Source organism: Haliaeetus leucocephalus, unplaced genomic scaffold (assembly GCF_000737465.1).
Source record: "Haliaeetus leucocephalus isolate CR32 unplaced genomic scaffold, Haliaeetus_leucocephalus-4.0 Scaffold751, whole genome shotgun sequence".
In the NCBI taxonomy this organism is placed as follows: domain Eukaryota; kingdom Metazoa; phylum Chordata; class Aves; order Accipitriformes; family Accipitridae; genus Haliaeetus; species Haliaeetus leucocephalus.
The window spans coordinates 9,783,457-9,798,558 of NW_010973187.1; the positions used below are offsets into that span (position 1 = coordinate 9,783,457).

At 36.4% G+C, this 15,102-nt stretch overlaps 1 protein-coding gene across 3 annotated transcripts in view; it reads right to left on the minus strand.

Annotated features, from left to right (window-relative positions):
- The window catches only part of CACNA2D1 (calcium channel, voltage-dependent, alpha 2/delta subunit 1), a 421,901-nt gene that overhangs the window by 161,703 nt on the left and 245,096 nt on the right, over positions 1-15,102 (minus strand). The window lies entirely within an intron of this gene.

The following is a 15,102-nucleotide window of genomic DNA, read 5'->3' on the forward strand; positions in this document are numbered from 1 at the left end:
AAGATTTGCAGGTGAGGACCTTCCAGGACTGCAGTTTTATGTTGCTTGTTTTACCTACTTTCTTTGTGTCTGTGAACATATTATTCTAAACTGTATAGGTAATCTATACATTAAAATTTTAATGAAAATTATTGTTTAAATACTGAGAATAATTGTAATTATTAGATAATAAAATAAATATTCAATAATTTGTATATAGTGGTACTTATAACTACCAATGATAGGTATCATAACATTCTAATGCGTTGATAATGTTATTTCACAACTCAGTCATCACATAGTTATGTGAGAGACTGTCACAGGCAGTACCACAGACAGAATTTCTCTGCATAATTATTAAATGCAAAGAAACTTAGCCATAAAGAAATTCTGTCAAAAGTGATTGCGATCAAGGCTGCTGATGCCAAAATATTATACTATTTACATCTGAACAAGTGATTGGCTGTTTTTCTGAGAAATAACAATACAACCCAATCACCTTAGATATTGTATTTCAGTTTTACAGTATCAGAAATATCAGTGTCACAGGGACTACTGCACTGTATCTCCTGGGTCTGATTCAACACTAAGTCATTTCTACATTACGTGTGTCTCATTCAGACATAGTAATTTTGGAGCATCTTCATGTAGAGAAGCAGAACATAGAAACCTAGGTCCTCTGAACTGCAGAAAGTAAAATTCAGAGCCAAGAGTAGACATGTTCTTATTTGGAGCCTTGGCAAATTAGCAGCAAAACTGACAGCATTTGGTATTTAGTATGTTGTCCAAGGAACTGAGCCCTCCTATTTGTATTCAATGAAATGACACTGAAGCAATGTACAAAATACATACTTGGTATGTCCAGGCTGACTGGGCAGAAACTTCAACAAGATACATAGTAAAATGTTAATTCCTGAGATTTGTATTTCAAAGCCCAAACAACCAAGCCTTCTCTCATCCCCAGAAGAAAAATGACTAGGAAATACTAAATCAACACCTTCTGGCACCCCTCCAGCTCAGTAGCCCCTATGCTACTTTCTTCTTACATCATGTATTTTCTACTGTCCCAAGAAAGCATTTTAACTGTGAACGAGGTTCATATAATCCTATTTGGTCATTTCTAACACGGAATATCAGTACTGTTACTCCATGCTGTATTGGGTTTCTGTGGCAAGGTTTTGGTAGCGAGGTGGGGGACTACGGAAGTGGCTTCTGTGAGAAGGTGCCAGAAGCTTCCCCCACGTCTGACAGAGCCAACGCCAGCCGGCTCCAAGATGGACCCACCTTCCTGCAGCCCGTGGGGAAGACCATGGTGAGGCAGGCTGTCCCCCTGCAGCCCACGGAGGTCCACAGTGGAGCAGATCTCCACCTGCAGCCCCGGGGAGAGAGGACCCCACGCTGGAGCAGGGGGATGCCCGAAGGAGGCTGTGACCCCGTGGGAAGCCCGCGCTGGAGCAGGCTCCCGGCAGGACCTGTGGACCCACGGAGAGAGGAGCCCACGCTGGAGCAGGTTTGCTGGCAGGACTTGAGACCCCATGGAAGGGACCCATGCTGGAGCAGTTTGTGAAGAACTGCAGCCCATGGGAAGGACCCATGTGGGAGAGGTTCATGAAGGACTGTTTCCCATGGGAAGCACCCCGTGCTGGAGCAGGGGAGGAGTGAGAAGTCCTCCCCCTGAGGAGGAAGGAGCGGCAGAGACAACATGTGAGGAACTGACCCCAACCCCAATTCCTGGACCCCCTGCGCCGCCGGAGGGGAGGAGGGAGAGAAAATCAGGAATAAAGTTAAGCCCAGGAAGAAGGCAGGGGTGGCAGGAAGGTGTTTTTAATATTTGGGTTTGTTCCTCATTATCCTACTCTGATTTGACTGGTAATAAATTAAATTAATTTTCCCCAAGTTGAGTCTGTTTTGTCCATGACAGTAAAGGGTGAGTGATCTCTCCCTGTCCTTACCTTGACTCATGAGTTTTTCGCTATTTTTTCTCTCCCCTGTCCAGCTGAGGAGGGGAGTGATAGAGCGGCTTTGGTGGGCACCTGGTGTCCAGCCAGGGTCAACCCACCACACAGGGTCAACCCACCACACATAAAGAACCATAGGAATATAAATAATCTGTAAAGATCTGTTACTGGCATAGTGTTGCTAAAAAAAACTGTTTTCATCCTGCTGGGTATATGCAAAACAGAAGATACCAATTGACGCTACAATCTCTTTGGGCCTTCACATAGCTAACCAGCACAAATTCAGGCACCTCTGGAAACAAGTTCACATGGTAAAGTATCAACATTTAAATTGCAAGGCTCTAAAGATGTACTTGCATTCCCAATCTTTATTTCATCCTCCTCTTTGCAAAGCTCTATGTGGCTTTTTTTTAATTTTAACTTGTTTTGAGCTGTTCTGTCAGCCTGTTTTGGAAGATTTTCTAATTTAAGATTTCATTATCTTCTTTCCTTCAGTTCTGAATGGTCTGTCACTTTCTATACCCATCAGGATGAGCTACCCAAGTGCGCTTTTGATTTTCAGCTGCCAACTGAGAAGGCCAAGCTCTAGATTTCTTTTATCCCCCCTTTCTCACTCTTTCTCCTGTGGTAAGCAACTATTTATTCTTTTTCCACATCACAAAGTAAGGTGCTGACCTGAATGGGCCTGAGTGCTTTCAAATGCTACTGGAAATAAATGGATACCAAGGACATGCAGCCTTTCACAGGAACAGGCCAAAAGGTTAAAAAATGTAAATAGCTTACTATGAAATACTCCTGCAGAATGAACTGTTATATAGATAATTGTTTAAAGAGTGGTGTGTCTAACTATATAAAACAAAATCATTTAAACAAACAACTTGTAAGCTGAAATTTGACTTGTAATGAGATGTGTGACCTTGTTTATTAGAGGTAACTAACATTATTGTGTTGATAAATGGAAAAGTCCTGGTCTCATTTTAAAACATTTTAAAACAGATGCTTAGGTTAAATGTTTTTCTATGGGTTGAATTCATACTCAGTTTCATTCAACTAACTCAGAATTCAGTGTGAATGCATGTCAACATACCCATTGGATAATGTTCAGGGTTTTTTCCAGTACATTTTTTCATTGAAAATTATCCTAAGGTGACAAAACTGATGAGTATTTGTATAGACAAGGACAGAAAGGAATATTGTTTTAAAATTGTTGATACTTATTTTCAAAGGTTTATACCTTGTAAAATAAGAAGAAATCCAAACAGAAGCCAAGAAGGGAGAGGGGACTCCAGGGAGAAAGGAAACACTGAAGATGACAGGATTCCAAGGCTGCAAGATGTCCATTATCTTAAGCAGAAGTATGACAAAAGTTATTTATTTATGAAATATTACCCAACGGAGATAAGAAAAATGACTAGAGATGCACTCAGAGAAAATAGGGAAATCTTACAAGGCAATAAAGCAAGACAGAGAACAGACAACTGAAGATATGCAGATGTTTGTTGAACCAGAGGATCAGAAGAACAAGCTGTGAATAAGATGCCTAAAAGTTAAAAAAAAAGACTCTGAGGAAAAAAGCAGAGGGTCATATTGACTCCTGGAGAAGGAACAGAGCTGAGGAATCCAGCATCCTCATTATGGAATGAGAAAAAATATTCATAAACTACTTGCAAGAGGAAAAAAATGGAGGAAAGGCAGACTCAAGCAGAAAAGAGGAGAAGGCAGCCAAGAGACTAGAACCCATGAAAAATTAGAATAAACAGATGTAAAATTGAAAAAAGAAGAAAAAATTGTCTTCAGAAAGAAAAAGAAAAGACAGGAAGAACTTCTGATTTGTATGAAGAGTAGAATAAAAAACAGATTATGAGCGCAGGCTTCTTAGTAGAATGGAAGATGAGTTAATCCAAAGAACTGAAGTTTGCATCATGTGCCACTGAGAAAATATGCACATTTCAGGCTTAAAAGGACCTGAAAGGGAGTGTACTGGCATCTGATTGTACAACTACAGGTCAGTTTCTCAACAGTAACTGCCTGCCTGCATGCACTTACCCTGCAGTAAATGAGAATTAAGTTTTTTTCTTCCCCATCAGCAAAAAAGAAAGGAAAACGGGTGTGAGGTGGTCATGAAGATAAATAGTTATTTTATGGATACATTTTGTGAGGTGCATTTTGGGATCTTCTCTTTATGAAGGACACACACTAGAAGTAAAAATTGAATACTCAGTGGTGGACACCATTTTCAAATCAATGCTTGTACAGCTGCAAGAGAGCTAAATCATTTCTAGGGCTGAGCTTCATACAGAAGAGGGAACGTGGGCAAGTACAGACTAAAGGATGGAGGGACCCCCACGACAAAGCAATAAAATCAATGTGTTATTATTGATAGAAGTAGTAATCTGAAAGGAACTAGTGTCAGACAGAGAAATAACCATATCTAATTTGGTGTAAAACAAGTTTTGACACAGAGAAGCAACTAAGACATTTGTACACTATGCAGGACCATAAGAAAGTAGTAATCTAAACCCAATTTCAAATTAATTGATGTAAGATATTGAAATGATGCATCTAAATGATATGTAAGATATCTAAATGATGATAATGTAATTTATTCTCAAAGGGACATTTGAAAATAGTATGAATTGAAAGTAGTTCAGTAGTATTATTTAAATATTTTCCTACACACATATATATACATATACATAGATAAATACGCACATATAGAAATGACTACATTCAAACTGCACTGTCCAAACTTCAAAAAATACCTCCCCCCCCAATAATGGGAAAAAAATCTGTGATTTATGTATTGCCAGAGAAACACTTTATTGTTAAATTATATATTATTCCTTCTTAGTAGTTGCAACTGGAAATGAACTCATATGGCAGAAAGAACAAAGTGGACCAACCAAATCAGTGAGTCAGGTAGCAATAAATAAATAAATAGTGGCCATGTCCTTAAGTTACATTCCGCTTGTTGTTATAATCTTTAAAGACTGTAAATTTTGGACATATCCACAAAAAGCCATTCTCTAAGGATATTCAAATCCACAAGCGACTACATAAAATTGTTCCCAGTCTTTCCCTTTCATTATCTATCTTCCTCACTTCAAAACTAAAACTGAGCATATCATTTGTGAAGGTGATACTCCTTTAAAAATAATAACTACAGTGCTGGATAATATGGTAACGCAGATGCTAAAATTATAGTAGAGAAGATATATTCCAATCCATTCATCCACTGCTGATTTTACAAGCAGTTTCTTGGTAAACAACCCAGCTAAATTTATTAGTAGGGATATTTCAAACAGTACCGATATTTATTATCTTTCTTTTTAATATATCATCTACCATGGTTAGTCTTTTTCAAAATAAAATACTTTGAATCTTAATTTTTATCTCCTGCACATCTATAATTTAACAACTTTATTTCATTTTGTTCTGAAAGAATCAAATGAATGAAATATTTTTAGAGTATAGGATTATAAGGATTCATCATGTAAGACTTGCAAAGTCCAATAACCCAGGGATATAATTTTTAACCAGTAGAGGATAAAAAAATCATAACTCATAGCTAGGCTGCCATCAATAGAGCAAAATTTGCAGCTGTGGTATCACAGGCTGGAAACACAAGACTTCTGAAATGTGAGGACAAATTATTTAATAATAGGTTTTACAAATTTCAAACTTTTTCTATGCTGCAAAGCTGAAAACCAGATTTCTTTCCAGAGGGAAATCTTTCAGCACTCTGTTGATAATAAGTATTATTGAACCGTTGAATTGAATATTGAATAAGTAAATTGAACCGTTTAGATATTAAAACCAAGACAAACATCCAAGACATTTCTAAAAATCTTAATGAGCAGAGAGATGCTTCTATAGGAAATGTTTCATTTTTCCAGAGTGAAAAAATTGACAGTCTGAAGATACTATTTTTATTTTTCTTCCTCATAATTTGTGTGGATCAATTAAAGAATAAACACAAACTACTCTTCTTCTAATATATTATATTTGTGTGTATAGAAACTATCCATTTATGCATCAAGGCACTTGTTCTTAGCAATGTATGTTAGTTATTTTACGCAGCTTACAACATATTACTGAGTTTAAAACATCTTGTCCTCATCTTTAGAGTTTTGCACAAGTTTGTGCTATGCATGTGCCCTTTCAGCCCAGACACCTGCACTGGATACCAGAGAGACACAGGGCTGGAGGCAGAAGGTGCCTGCACAGCCACATTAGCTCTTCTACAGCTCTGCACAGGGTCCCAGAGGGTGTCAACTCTACAGCTCAGAGCACAGTTGGCAGCTTGTGTGAGAACAGAGAAAGAACAAAAAAAGGAGGTAGGCCACAGTTCTCCTTCCCTTCTCATCCTCCTTACTCTTTCCATACCCCACATCTCAACATACTGAAATTGAAAATAACAACCGAGTATGAAATAAGAAGGGAAACTTGTTTGAGGAGAGGGGAAAAAAGAATTGACAGACTCTCGGGGTAACCAAGGAATATTACCAAACCACTCACACTTCCATTTAAAGTAGGCTTTAAGGTCCTTTAGACAGAATACTTTTTGTTGTTTCCCCATGAAGTGCTTCACACAAATTGGTATTTTCTTGTTAGATATTAATTCTTTCAAGCAATTTAGTACATTTTTCCTAGTAGTCAACTTAACTCATCTTATCTACTTGTTTGACATATTCAAACACATATAAACATTTATTTTCATTCTGAGCCTGCAAATATAACAAATATTTCTTCCCACACTCCCTTATAGTTGTCTGAAAACAGTTTTGAAGAAGTAATTATACAAAAATTCCTGCGAATCCTAAAAGACGTATATGTGCTGTGAATTTACACTTACTGCAGAGCAGGTTCGCGAACACAATTGCCATCCCTCACATCGACAGAGGCTTTGGGGTGATATAGCTGAACAAAGGATTGAGGTGACATTTTCCCTTCCTTGAGGACCAATACAAAGCTTGGACAATGTATACAACCCATATCAATCTATTTTGCAAAGCTAAGCCAGATGTATAACATAAAGAACCCTTGCACTGGTTTCCACATAGGGAGAATTCCACACACCAGAATGATCACTCTCTCAAGATGTTCATTGAAACTGTGGGGTTTTTTAATATGTCCTGTAATAAAAATCTACTGATATTCAGTGTTCTGCTTTGCAGTCTGCATTGCAAAATGCAAATGCCACCATTAGCTACTTTTACCAGAAGAACATGGCCAGTCTTACCACAGAGCCAACTTTCCCCTCTTGGTACAAGAGGATTCAGTACTAATTGTTATTCCAAGCTGTGCATAAGAGAGAAAATATAGCAGAAGGAATGGAAAGGGATCTGAGGACCAGCGGTAATCATCTGGCCTCCAAAATAGATTTTGGCAGTATGCACAGCTTAAACATTTATTACTCAGTCAAGCAGCCTAACAGATGCTGGAATCTCAGGACCTGCTAAAATGTCCAAGATAATTCTGGATACACAGCACATTTGATGGTCAAGAAATCTGCACTGAAAGGCAGCTACACTGAATGATAATGATAATCAGCATTCAATTTACTAGAAAATTATTTTTCACACATTTTATCACAAACTATGCAAATTAAGGTTACACAGTTAGGGGAAAAAAAAAATAGTAGGAACGCAAGGGTGTTTTGGCACCTTTCTGCCTACCCCCCTGAGTTTTTAAAATCAAAGAACTTTGGAGAGAAAAGTCCTGAAAGTCTCTTCATTGTACGGTTTTCTACTTTGTTGAAGCAGAACCATAATAACCAGTTTAACCAGACATCATGAGTTTGGCTTCTGGTATGGCTTTTCACATCTCACCATGATATTAAAAATATTAAACAAGTAGTAGATCATATCCTTTGAGTGTTTAGGAAGACTGTATCATGTCAGAGATCCATGCTGATGAACTTCTGGTTAAAAGAACATGAATGACATAATATAAAAAATTTGGTAGTTGATAGTCCCCAAAGGGGTCACTGTGAAAAAAACCCACAGCAATCAGTTAGGGCCATGCCTAAGGCCATGTTGTTTTATTGAAAACCCAAATGCAATTTGTTTTGTTTTGCTTCTTTTTTAAAAAGAGCATAAACAACAAAATAAAAAGGAACTAAATTAACCGTTTCCTGGATTTAATGGGATAAAATATTTAATTCTTGATATAATTTATTGCATTTTAAAAGAACTAAGGGTTAGCATACTAAAATGTGATTTGGTTTTGTGGAATTTGGTTTTCACGGGGAATTCTGTGTTTGTACAGCACCCTGACTATAGTTATGTTTTTGCAATATAGGGGAGGGAGTTGTTGTTAAGTATCTCTTTAAATACCTCATATTTATTCAATAAAGGTAAAGTAGGGTGAAAAAAAACCTTTTTAAAGATATCAATCAGAAGGTAAATTTATGAAGCTGACAAATAGAGACTCAGAAGATCAGGAGACAGAACTATTCAGAGCTTTTGTCTACTGAAGTACAGATAGTAACCATGAAGTTTGGGATTCTCTGGAAGCATGACTGAAACTGAATCAGAGAAAACTAGGATGTCTGCATGTAGGCACGGACACCTACATGCAGTGTTAATATGCTTACTCCATAAAAGAAAGTTGGAGAAGGAAATGAAAATATTTTTTCTGCCAAAATTAGATCTATAGTGAAACAAAACAATTTGGAAATAAAAATAACGACTGCCAAAGGAAGAGCACTACCACCATATGAAGATAGCTTCTTTCAAAAGGATCATAAAGTCAACCCTTGGCATTCCTGTAACAAACAGCTTTATAGGATAAAAGGCTTCATCACAACAAAGAAAAGACCCCATCATGAATCGCTAGTGAACTGTGAGTGGTCTCTGTGCTGGAATTCAGTATTTAATTTCCCCAGGTTAAATGATCTCATTTGATTTAAAATATTTAAAATATAGCTCTACGCTGCAGAAGTACTTGAAGTGTTAGCTGAGAAAAATCTTTCACACAAAATAATGGATAAAAATGTAAAAATTAATATATGTTGGTTCCAACTGGAGGCAAATAACAAAACCTAGTAGAATTCGAACACTAGCCCAAATATTTTAGGCACAAATTACTATGTTATGTAACTTCCCCCCAATGTTTCTAAATAAGAACTTATTTTTCAAAAAGGTTAAAAAAAATATAAAGTAACATTCCAGGAAACATGTTGAGTGTTAAGGGGTGTCAACAATCTCATAAAGCCATCCTTAAGTCAGCTTCCACACTGATACATACCAAGTAACAAACAGAATCAGTCATATTGCTTTTAAATAGCTAACACTTGATTAATTTCCAAAAAACTTCTTTAAGTTCAGAGGTAGAATGTTTCAAAAGACCCACTTTCAGTAGAAATTAGTGTTTAGAAAATTACATCTCTACGAAAGTCTATGGCATTTAGTTCTAAATTTAGTTCTGAAAATGGGAATTCTGCTTTTTTATTTTACAGAAACATTTGAAAATTCTATTCAAAATGCTTAAGGTAAGACAGTCCAAGTCTGGAAGAGTACCTAGAATTATACCAGAAGCATGTTTTATTCCAGATTTGCCACTAGTTCTTTTTCCATCAAGAACCTTATGTTACATTTAATAATCAGTTAGTCTTGGATAAACTTTCCAGGCCAAAATATATTTGCAAATATTCAGCTAGAGAATGTGGTATTGTAACATTTTTGTGATGCATCATTATCAGGCAGATTGCTTTAAATCTACATTGATAATTCCTTACTACGGCTGGTACCTACAAAATAGCATGTACCTAATCAATTTAGTCTTTCAAGGAGGAATAAATTAACCTTAGTTACCAGACAGTCTTTCCTTATCTTACCTTATTATCTTAAATTTTGGTAATTTAAGGCAGAAGTCATGGTAAACTTGACTGGTCGGGCAAATATGCTAGACCATCCAAACTAAGGTAATCCCAGTACCAAAATGCAAGTACCTCCTCATTGTGGAGGATACTGTTCAAGTTCAAGCCTTCTGTATTCTGACAGAAACAAGCTTTTTCATCAAGTTAGAAAAGCTATTTCTTTTTGCTGCTTATTTAAAAAGATTTTCATTCAGGGAGCTTTAGTAAGCTACTTGGGGGGAAAAAAAAAATCATAATTGTCAGAACATAAAAAGCAATACTGACCCTAGAGTTTTTTGCTTAATCTTCTGCACTGGTATTTTCCTTCCAGGTTTAATATTGAACCTACCAAGAAATACTTAGGGACTTAGCTGCAACTAACATTTGCTTTATATTTACCCCAAGCCATAGTGTTTGGTATTTAAAACAGGATGACACTGAAAATTCATTTAAAGGTCCACTTCACTCACTACATGTTTACACAAATAACTCACTGATTAAAATCATGGAAAACATTAAAAAAAAAAATTTAGAAAATACAGTAATCTCACATGCCATCTGCACGAGACATACATAATGATGTAATCCAATTTCTATTACCAAATTTAAAGGTGTGAACACACACACACAAAATCAGAGACCTGAAACAATCATTTTTCGATCTCAGCTGTAGTAAAACTGCACTATTAATTTATCCCTTAGAAGAAGCCATGAGAAAAATACTTCCGAGTAGCTTGTTTCTCAGCTATAACCAAAATATATCAACAGAACTAATCTTAACATATTTTGAACAAAGCCATTTAATTAATAAAACTGTCTTGTCTGTTATTGCTATTTAAACTAAATACAAAAAAAGGTAAAAAAAGCTTTATTGCTCCTTTAGTCATTTAAGGAATGCTGATGTAGCACGCCAAAATATTTACACAACACCTTATCAATATCTTGATTCCTGAATAAATCTTATTTATTATCCACACATAAGACCTTCCATGAATAAATGACAATGCACTTTTTCTTAGTTTTTTGGCATTATTTTGTTTTTTCTTTGGAGGGGGAATATTCTTGCTCCCATGGTTTCACTTCCCAGCATTTCTAAGTTTCTTCCCAAAGAATATTTCTTCTTTTCAAGCTCGTAGCCTGAGATACCCAAGATATGCAGAAATTGTTCAATAGTACAAAAATTCCGGTCAAAGAGATAATATTCCAGTCAAGACAAAAATCACCATAGCATCAAAAGAGAACTTTTCAGGTTATTCCTGAAAGTTTCAATTGCCCCCCAGTACTAAGCACTATTATGTCAAAATACTTTATCAATAACTGAATACTTACATATATGATGCACTACTACAAAGGTAAAATTGATGTCCACTGCCAAACTTGCTATCAAAAAATAATATACATCTTAGAAGATTTTATAAAGCAGCAAAATTTTGCCTGCCATCCCAATAAAAGGAGGGTATGAACACACAGCATGTATATTTCATGATTATTAAGCTATGAGAACCATCAATTAATTGTAACTATTTATCACTGTTTTAATGGGTTCTGAGCAGGGGACGCCTTTTTTTCTCGCTGATAGCTGTCCAAACATATTCAAAGTGAATGTCATCATGTTCAAGACACATTACTGTCAACCTGACACTTTAATCAACTCTTCAGTGCTAATCAAGTAGTGACATGTGGAAGCAATATTTCAGTTTCTGATTCAGAGGAAGTAAAGCAGGAGTAACCACAGAGAAAAAAAGCAATCCCTGTTTGTGCTTTGCCTAACATCTTTCCTAAAACTGTAACACCAGTACAGACTTACACCTAGAGCAACCATTGCAGCAGATGGTGCATTGCGCATCTCAGACAGTGAAAGCAATGTGTGGGGGTATCCACTAGGCAGATTAACCTCACTTGCCTTGTGCCAAGGATTTCCTCTTACTTCTAGCCTGCAGTTCCCATATTCTGCTTAAGGATAAGCAGGGTACAGTTTTAATGATCTGTTATTACTAATAGGGGATGCATGACTAATTCCCAGTGGTAAAAGACGACTTGAGGGTCTGTTCTGTTTTCAGCAGCAGGTTGATTTTAAATGGGACTCTTGAAAAATACTGAATTAAAAGCCTGATTTGCATCTACTTTACTGGGATTGCCCTCTCCTGCAGTGGGACTGTATCCTCAGAAACAGGCACATAAATAACAGCCTAGACATTTCCCTGTCTCTACTTCGGCTTTGGCACCAGATACAGGGAAAAGCAAAAATAACTCTCGTAATATTTCCTTCTGCAATCAAGTAAGCCACAAAGTGATAACCTGGATGTAGTGAATGGATATTTTGTAATGATGTATCACGTATTTCTACAGTGAAATAAAAGGGACTACTTCACAAGAAGTTCATCACTGTATTTCAAAATAAGAAAATCACTATATATGTAGGAAGTCAAAGAATATTATTTTATAGCACATACTAGTTTGTCTGGTTTAAATAGGTGGTGCACCATTAGAGAATTACTATCTAAACCAGTTCCCCAGTTTCAAAGGGCTAAATGGAGGATAGATCCACACATTCAGAATTTAATATGATGGAAATTAGATATTTGATTCATTTTTTTAAAATCATAAATAATAACTACCATACAAATGAAACCTGAATTGGGAAGAAAGATTGTCATGGATAACACATTGCTTAAGAGACAGTGATTCTCAAATTCCCAGCTTCATACAGCAAAAAAATACTTAACATGACAAAGCATGATCAACAGATCCAAGTGAAAATTCAGATTTAGGAATGTGCGTGGATCTAACTGCAATTGTCCCTCTCCCCTAGAGACAACCACCTGCTACTGTAAGAGGCAATAGAAATGAAAACCAATCTCAAGGAAGAGTAGGCAAGTCAAATATCTATTCATTGAAACCTGCTCTGTGAGATCCAAAGAGCAATTCTTTGTTTCTCTTGGGATCCTACAAAACATATACAAAAGGGAGGAAAAAATGAAATCTGCTTTCCAAGGTGTAATTCAGTCCAAAAAATTTGGCTTCCAAGCAGTAAAAGTTGTAAACTGTGTCTCATCCACTGTTTCTCAGAAGGATTTGTTGTACTATCTGTTTGTAAATGTTCACTAGCAGACTGTGATGCAAACAAGGTATTGCAGATTTATTGCAGACTACTTTCAAAGTGTACAGCTGTTCTCTACTACAGTGGGTGCTGAAACCTCTGTGAAGAAATGACAGGTTAGCTCATGTGAACAGGAAGAAAAATGACAACAGTGTTCAAGATACATTATCAGTCTTTCTAGGGTTATAAAAATTGCTTGCAGATAATATTGCTTGTGAAAAGAAAATAAAACTCTAGTTTTGGAAATCTGTTGGTGAACCACCACATTCTATTGTTCACTGTGTTTCAGATGACATATGAACTTTGTTACTGTAAAATAAAACCTGGTAATGGTTTTGTGTTTTGTGTTTGCGATCCCCCACCCCCACTGCCCCCAGTTCCTATACTAGATGTGACGTCCCATGGTCTGGAATACCCCTTTGGCCAGTTTGGGTCAGCTGCCCTGGCTGTGTCCCCTCCCAACTCCTTGTGCCCCTCCAGCCTTCTTGCTGGCTGGGCATCAGAAGCTGAAAAATCCTTGACTTAGTATAAATACTACTTAACAACAACTGAAAACATCAGTGTGTTATCAACATTCTTCTCATACCGAACTCAAAAACACAGCACTGTACCAGGTGCTAGGAAGACAATTAACTCTATCCCAGCTGACACCAGGACATTGATATGGAATCTGTGACTTTTAGGTATTCTCAAGCTGTTATCTCTGAAAACGCCATCTGTAATCAGAAGTTACCCAGCTACCCAACAAGAGGATTTTGCTGACACAGAATTACAGTCTTCCTGGTAACTTTTTAGACTTCCACATCTCTGGTAATTAATGTGATAGCTAGACCCAAAGAATCATGAATTTCTCATGAACCATATATGTTGCACATGCAGCTACCTCTCTCAAAATGTACATTTCTGTCTGTTATTATCATTTTATTAGATACTAAAGTTGTACCTTTCCTATGGAAGTCATAACCTGTCTTCATTTTTAGGTTAACAGGCTGTATAGTAACATTACCTAGCATGTATTTCTAAGGGACAAAAGTCCTTAGGAATACCATCTAAAATGTTAAATTCAACACAACAACAAAACATTTTACGTACTGTTATGATGACAATCTTATATCAAAGTTCACATGGTGTTTACAAATATCCTAATAATTGCAGGCGAGTTTTTATAGCATTTTAAACAGCGAAGTATGAATTCTCTTCAAACAAAAGCAAAGGAAATGGTTTGTCTCTTCCCTGTAATCCTGCAATTAAGGTGCACTTTACCACTTATTAAAGCCAGAATCCCAGAATAATCCTCTAGGTCTGTCAGTCAAGCACACCATATCAGAATACGAGCTACTATGATTCTTTCCCCCACCATGCTGACATTTCCATTTTCATCCCTATGTCATTTATATAAGCTGCACACAACTGTGGTCATGAATTTTAAAGAGCTCAGGTCACATTAGGGTCTCTTTCCTCTTGATGAGATTTTGAAAGAGGAGAAAGACTGCATACTTGAAATTAGGACCCTAAATAAAAAAAAAAACTTGAAAATATGGATCCTATTTAATTTTTCTTCCCCTTTTAAAAAAAATATGCAGCCATTTTGAATGTTGAAATGCCTTTTTATTGGATAATAATTTTTTCCTCATGATAAGCATGGAAAAGAAGTTATTTTCATCTTGAAAGGTAACTTAAATACCTAATTTTGAAATACAATTAAAGAATCCTCAGCAGTATATGCATATATATATATATTATTTTTCACATAGTTTAGAAAGAATTTATTCAAATTCTCTGCTAAAGTCTGTTACTGCAATTCTGAAAACGCACTGCATGCAATGTAAGTACTACCATCTCGCACAGCATGTTATTTGCCTGAACTGTATATGCTTTTGCAGTACTCAAAACTGTTTTCAGTACTCATCTCTGCCTGAGGCTAAAACCATGTAAAGAAGAGCTGTCAAGAATTGTTTGTATTAAATGAGAACACAGCATAGAGAAAGAATGGATAAGAAAATTAGAATATGTAAGAGTTTTGTTTCACCTCCAGTTCTATTTCTGAGACTCAAATTCAATCCTAATGGATCTCTTTAACTATGGCTCCTACTAATTCATAAGATGAATCATATGCCTAATAGAGCACACCTCTGAAGTACTACTGAAAGAAGAAAAAAAAGACAACAGAAATCTGTACTAAAAATGGGAGATGAAAATTTTGT